Below are 7,159 nucleotides of genomic sequence, written 5' to 3' on the forward strand. Positions count from 1 at the left end.
CCGGGTGCGGGAGAGCCAGTGGACATCGAATATTTTTTCAGTGCCCGAGACTGCGGTACAAAAAGCAAAACTTTTAGTCGATGGAAAAGACACAGAAAGATGGACGTTTCAAACTCAGCTACGTTATCTGCTTAGATGAATCCTCATACACCCAGAAATCTAAGGCCGACTACAGCATCAGTGAACTTCCACAAAGAGACCTACAGTTGCCAGAAAACAAGTTACCAGACATCGAACACACCCGTCGTGTGTCATGAACGACGGTCACTTAGAAGAAACACAAAAATTACCTTTATTACTTCACCCCTTGTACGCAAATTTCAAGCTGAACAACGAATCTGACCCTCACGAAGAAGGACTTGTGGTTTTCAAGACTGATCTTCCAAAAGCCCTACCCTCTTCTTCACTTGCTCGTGTTGCGGACAGCAACACCGAGAAGCAACTGCCGTTAGGTTCGAATAAGGGACTTTCTTAGATTGAAACGTGTGAGGTTGTTGTCAAACGCTCGTGCAATGTGTGGTAACAGTATATTATACAAACATGTATAAAGCTCAAAGCTGAGATTTTGAAAGGTGAATGTATTAACAAATGAAACCCTGATTCCTCTTGTTTTCTTCTCCTGGCTCCCTAAAAAAAAACTCATTCAAAATCGCATGTTCCCCTTTAAAGAGAAAGACTTAAAAAAAAACTTTCCTCGATCTATTAAAGTTTTGTAATCAGCAAAATACAAATGTAACGTATATGTAACGATACGTTCCATTTTTTTACCTGTAACTGGAACCAGTTCCTTTTTCACATATATTCATAAAACAGTCATAAGGATATCAAAGTTGATGACACTGAAAAGGTTGATCCTGTCACACTTTTTTAGAGCGCAGCCATTAAGCTCCCGTTCACAGGTTTCGCGACGTCAGTGTCGGCGTAACCGGGCTAAATTTAACAGAAGACTTGACGTCACGTGACCTCAACAGTCAACACCAATTCAATTCCCCGCTAAATTTAGCGGAGAAATTCCGTTTTTCCGTTAGATTTAGCTGACAAATTCAGTTTCTCCGCTAGATTCAGCGAGAAATTCAGTTTCTCTGTTAGATTTAGCGGGCAATTGTAATCACGTGACACAATTCCATTCCCCGCTAAATTTAGCGGGGAATTAAATTGGAGTTGAGGTCACGTGACGTCAATTTTTCCGCTAAATCTAGCGGAGAAACTGAATTTGTTCATAGGTGACGTGACACCAAGTTATGTTACGTCTTTTACCCCGCTAAATTTAAGGGGAAGCTGAATTGATGTTTAGCCGCCTCGGTGGCTCCGAGGCGAGAGCGCCGGCCCCCGGATTTCCATGTGGCGGGTTCGAATCTCGGCCGAGGTGCGCGGAATCTGACGGAGGCTTATTGCGGAGAAGACGCCGTGTTATTTCGACCACCTGAGAGGATCTTTTGACGTTGCACGTCAAAAGATCCCCCCAGGTGGTCGAAATTAATCCTGAGTCTTCCGTTGGGGCGTGCCAGATGCCCTTCGTTGGTTTGGCACGTAAAACTCCCAAATTTGACTTTGAACTGGTCCCGTGCAGTCAATTTTTCAGTTAAATTTAGCGGGGAACTGTAGGAGGAGGGGAGGGTATGAAGGAGGGGGAGAGGAGGAGGCGGGGGGGAAGAGGGGAGGAGGAGAGGGTACAAAGGAGGAGAAGGATCCTACCCTCCCCTCCTCCTCCTCAAGAGCTGCGCTCTAATTTCGCATTACAGAGATTTGTAAATGTTTTTCATTGTTATTTTCAATGGAGCTAGTCTTTATTTTCTGAGACCCAAACACGGCATAGACACCGCAAAATTGAGTTCCGAGCGCTAAAACTACGGGGCCTGCGTAACGTGTCTCCATCTGGTGTGTTCACCGCGTCACGAAGTTTGGTCCCTCTTACTTGAAGACGTCGTAGAAGCATCATGTGGTCTCCAGTCACGATCCGGGCGGTGACACAGCAGCAGGGGTGGATGCGGCAGAATCCTGATCTGCTGCAGGTCCCCGTCCGACCTGGCCGTCCACAAAAGTTTCTTCAGTCGAGAGTTGGGACGCGGCGAGGGTAACAACACTCGCGTTCCCTGCACTTCGAGCAACAACCACCCCCCCAGGATCACCACATCCAACAACATAGAACACCGGCTTTTGTGACATCATTTGTTGCCGCTGATTGGGACCACTTTTTGATACATGGGCGGGATAGGACGAGAAAGAAAAAAACAAATAAAAACATACAAATCCAGCACGCGTACTCGGCACCGTAGTGGAACACAACCCGCAAATTTTCGAAGGTCGAGACAAACGCACTGAGGAAATAACGTTCCATCACGAGGGAAATAACCAACAGTCAGCAACTGGAGCCTCTTTACGAGCAGTTTAGGCCAATGCAAAACTCCCCAATGTCACGACAAAAAAAAAATTAATTTATAATCAAAATTAGGAACCTCTATACCTCTGTATTCTGCATACCGACTTCTGATTTTCGTTCCTACCACGTCGTGCGTGTAGGTCACAAACTTATCGCTCCCCAGGCTATGCATGGTAATAGCGCCAGGGAGCAAATCGTGTCGTAAGAAGTGTGCAGCGTAACTTGCCCCACCGTATGTATATTAAGCTGTCGGTGGCGTACGGGTGGAGTTCAGTGTTCGCGGGGTTTATTATATATATATATATATTCTTTTTTTTTTTTTTCACAGCTTTGGTGTTCTGGGGTTTCAATTTCCGGCGGACGCATGACCCAATTACTCTGAAAATGTCCGGGTGGTTTCGAAGAAAAAAGCAGCTTCGCGGACAGTAACTTCAGCGTGAGCGGTGTTCTCGTTTAAAACAAAATAAAGGTGTAGATGACCTTTTCTTTTTTCCGGAAAGTTTTTTTTTTTTTTATAGCTTTCTTTCCTTAAGGTTTTTGCGCTTCGTTCTCGATTTTGATACAACAAATATCGATGGTTAATTTTCTGAGTCTACAGGTATTTACCGAAAACGTGGAAACAGTATGCTGCATGTTTTTTTGTTTTTTTTTTTGTTTCAAGGTGGTGTTTATAGATTATTTTCAGCACGCTTTTTTTTTTTTTTTTTGGTAACTATTTTGAAAGCGAAGACATTACAGGCACGTTCACATTTGCAAGTCGTAGGAGTCGCACGAGAGAGTGTCAGTCACCGAGGGACAGACGCGATTGAAGTGCGACCAGTTTCAAGCAACCGCTCGCTGGCTGATGTTTCAGGCGGACGAAGCGCCACGCCGATAGGCTGAACTATTCGCAGTATCGCCTCCGAAGTCACGCGTCGCATTTGTTTACGTCCGACTTTCCGGTATCTCGTTTTGCTCAACAGTTGACCGATATGCTCACAATAACTACAATAAAGTTTTTTTTTTTTTTATAGCTTTCTTTGCTCAAGGTTTTTGCGCTTCGTTCTCGATTTTGATACAACAAATATCGATGGTTAATTTTCTGAGTCTACAGGTATTTACCGAAAACGTGGAAACAGTATGCTGCATGTTTTTTGTTTTTTTTTATTTCAAGGTGGTGTTTATAGATTATTTTCAGCACGTTTTTTTTTTGTTTTTTTTTGGTAACTGTATTTTGAAAGCGAAGACATTACAGGCACGTTCACATTTGCAAGTCGTAGGAGTCGCACGAGAGAGTGTCAGTCACCGAGGGACAGACGCGATTGAAGTGCGACCAGTTTCAAGCAACCGCTCGCTGGCTGATGTTTCAGGCGGACGAAGCGCCACGCCGATAGGCTGAACTATTCGCAGTGTCGCCTCCGAAGTCACGCGTCGCATTTGTTTACGTCCGACTTTCCGGTATCTCGTTTTGCTCAACAGTTGACCGATATGCTCACAATAACTACAATAAAGTTTTTTTTTTTTTTTTTTGCGAGAACCTTAATAAAAATTTAGAAAAGAACGTGGTTTACAAATCTCTAATGCTAAATTAGAACGCAGCTCTTGAGGAGGGAGAGGGAAGGGCAAAGACGGGAGGGTATGCGTGTCCTCCTCCTCCTCCTGTGTGCCCTCCTCTCCCCTACTCCCCCAATTCAGTTTTTCCGCTAGATTTAGCTGGAAAATTGACGTCACATGACCTCAACACCAATTCGATTCCCGATGAGGTCATGTGACGTCAATTTTTCCGATAAATCTAGAGTAAAAACTGAATTTGTCTGCTAAATCTAGCGGAGAAACTGAATTTGTCTGCTAAATCTAGCGGAGAAACTGAATTTCCCCACTAAATTTAGCGGGGAATTTAATTGGTGTTAAGGTCACGTAGCGGGGAATGGAATTGGTGTTGAGGTCACGCGACGTCAATTTTCCAGCTAAATTTAGCGCGGTTAACGCCGACGCCGACACCTACGCCGCGGAACACGGAAACACCCTCACAAAAACGGGTCTCAACATTCTTTTTAATTTTTTAAGACTTCTTATTGACCTTCCGCGATCCTACTGAATTCCTTTATAAACGCACTTTGTTTTGACTATTGTCAAAAACTTTCAAAAGAAAAAAATATTGACTTTTTTGTGTAGACTTGTTTATAAAAAAATTAAAAAGAACTTGTAAAGACGTTTTTTATAGGATATTTTCTAAAAAACTTCAAAAGGAAAACAATAGATTTTGTTTTGTAGACTTATTTATAAAAAAATTAAAAAGAACTTGTAAAGACGTTTTTCTGTAGATTATTTCCTAAAAAAATTCAAAAGGAAAAACAATACATTTTGTTTTGTAGGCTTATTTATAAAAAAATAAAAAAAAACAGTTGTAACAACGTTTTTTGTAGGTTATTTTCTAAAAAATAAAAATAAAACGTATTGGCATTATTTCTTTATAATATTTTATAAAAAGATACATTTTTTTTATTATTTTATTTGGTCTGCGGTCGTGTGCGGGGTCCGATATGACGGATGTTTTTTTTTGTTTTTTTTTTACTTTTTATTGAAAATGTGTTGACTTCTTGTTCACTTTGATTACTTTATTTCGACTGACTTCCTGTTGACATGGTCAACAAAAAGTTTGTTGATTTTGTGTTGCAACTTTTTTATGATTTTCTATTGATTTTCTATTAACTCTACGTTGGATCTTTTTCTGTTGACTTCCTCTTGAAAGTGTTGTCAGAAATACTGCGGACGTTCTATTTACTTCGTGTTTAAATTATTCAGTTGACTTTCTGTAGCCAGTGTCAAAAGAAAAGCTACAGACTTTCTGTTGACTTTTTATTGAACATAATACATCTTGACTAAATGTCAAAAGTCACTAAGTTTCTCAATAGTCACTGACAAGTTGAGAACCATAGGGAGGAGCTTCCGTTCTCCTGCCTCCAGCGCGAGACTTCTATCCTTGACAACTCTTCGACGTCTCGCGCCCCTCGAGCTCGACTGCGCAGTAAAAGCACGACGGAAGGCATGGGACGCGTGCTAGAGGCCAGGCGTTCGAAAAACACGCCCTGCCGTTATCGCTTTGTAAATGACTATCGTTGCATTATTGACCCTAATCAACTAGTAAAGAAGAGCAAAATAACTAGGGTATTTTAAAGTGGAGCAACCGCCTTGACTGGCTTCGTCCCGAGTGGTGCGATGCAGAGAAGCGATAAACATTTGTTCTATGAGCCGTTTTTGTGGATGTTGTTTTAGCGACTACACTAAATTATTATTAGTTGTACCAATGCTTTTTAGTAAGAGATAGAATCCACGAACTTCAAAACACTGTCTTTCCTTTGACAGACTTTTGAGAAGGAGACCGGAGACTTGGAAACTTAGTAAGTGCTGAGGTGGTCACCGGCCAAATGATTACCTTCAATATGTAGGCTATATAAAGCTCCGCTGCTGACAACAGGACTGTGTTTCTGGTGTTGAGTGCTTTGATGGTGTTTGTGTTTGTTTACATTGCTTATTTATGGCATGTGTATGTATCAAAAAGACACTATTTCCTAACGAAATTAAAAAATATATTAAAAAATTTAGTGTTTTTAAACGTTAATTTGCGGTTTTGTCAAAAGGAATTCAACAAAATTTATGTAAGAAGGAATTCAAAAGAATGTATGTAAGAAAGAATTCTAAAAAATTCAAGTGGCCAATTTTAACTAGGAGTTAAATAAGTTGTCAAAACAAAGTCTAGAAAACATCAAAAAAGTGTAAGAAGAAATGCAATAAGACTCCAGAATATTTTCAACGAAAATTCAAAAGAATTTAACTACAGATTTTTGTAAGGGAAAACGCCTAATAGCTGCGCTCTAAACAAAGATTTAAAAAAAAAACAAAAAAAAACAACAACAGTGCATTGAATTAAGAAGATCGCCCGATAAAGATCTCGCAGCAAATCAGTGCTAGTCTTGGCTTGACAGGTAGGAGTAATGTCCAACGCCAGCTCTAGGACTGCGCGTCTATGTGGTGATTCTATCGTTTCACGAGCTCCTTTGTCTTAACGGTGCAAGACGAAGTGACAGCCAAAGCGACCACTTCACATCTATTCGATAACGAAAATGTGATTGCAGCTTAACGGTGTAGCTTGCGCTGCGGCTGTAACGGGTAGGCGCCAACCAGGATTCCCCGAGAGCGTTTGAGATATGACTTGCTGAATGCTTGTGTAGGTATAAACATAGCTTATTATTTTCGAGCCTCTTTCTTCGTGATTCGTTCTTGTGTGTTTTTAACGACAAACACCGCAAGTTTGTTGACTCTGTAGACAAGATTGACTCTCGAGCGAAACCAGCCAGCCGCTCAATGTATTTCCGTGACTGAGAAATTTAAAGTCGCCTTTAGAACTAGAAGATAAGTGTAACGGCCCATCTAAAAAAATCAAAACTCCGTTCATTGTGAACAAAAGATATCACAGATGCAGAGTTACGTTTGAGCTAGCTAAACAGCTTCGTTTCACACGACATACTCTTTTTTTTTTAATGCTACTAAAGATTTTTTTTATTTACACACAGAAAAAAAGAAGAATATACCGGAAACCGTTTCAGAGTTGCACATAGTTATTGTCTGGAGTTGTCATCTATAAAGAGGGAGTCATAAAAAAATAAATATTGCGTAATACTTTTATCCGGTGTGGTTGCTGACAGCTTCAGACACGGGGGGCGTGGCGAGTGGACGGCGTCCTATTATTGCTAAATCGTACTTTTTTTAAAATTTCTGGGCTATAGGTGGTGCAAGTTA

The sequence above is a fragment of the Ixodes scapularis genome, unplaced genomic scaffold (assembly GCF_016920785.2).
Source record: "Ixodes scapularis isolate PalLabHiFi unplaced genomic scaffold, ASM1692078v2 PGA_scaffold12__126_contigs__length_90152505, whole genome shotgun sequence".
In the NCBI taxonomy this organism is placed as follows: Eukaryota; Metazoa; Arthropoda; class Arachnida; order Ixodida; family Ixodidae; genus Ixodes; species Ixodes scapularis.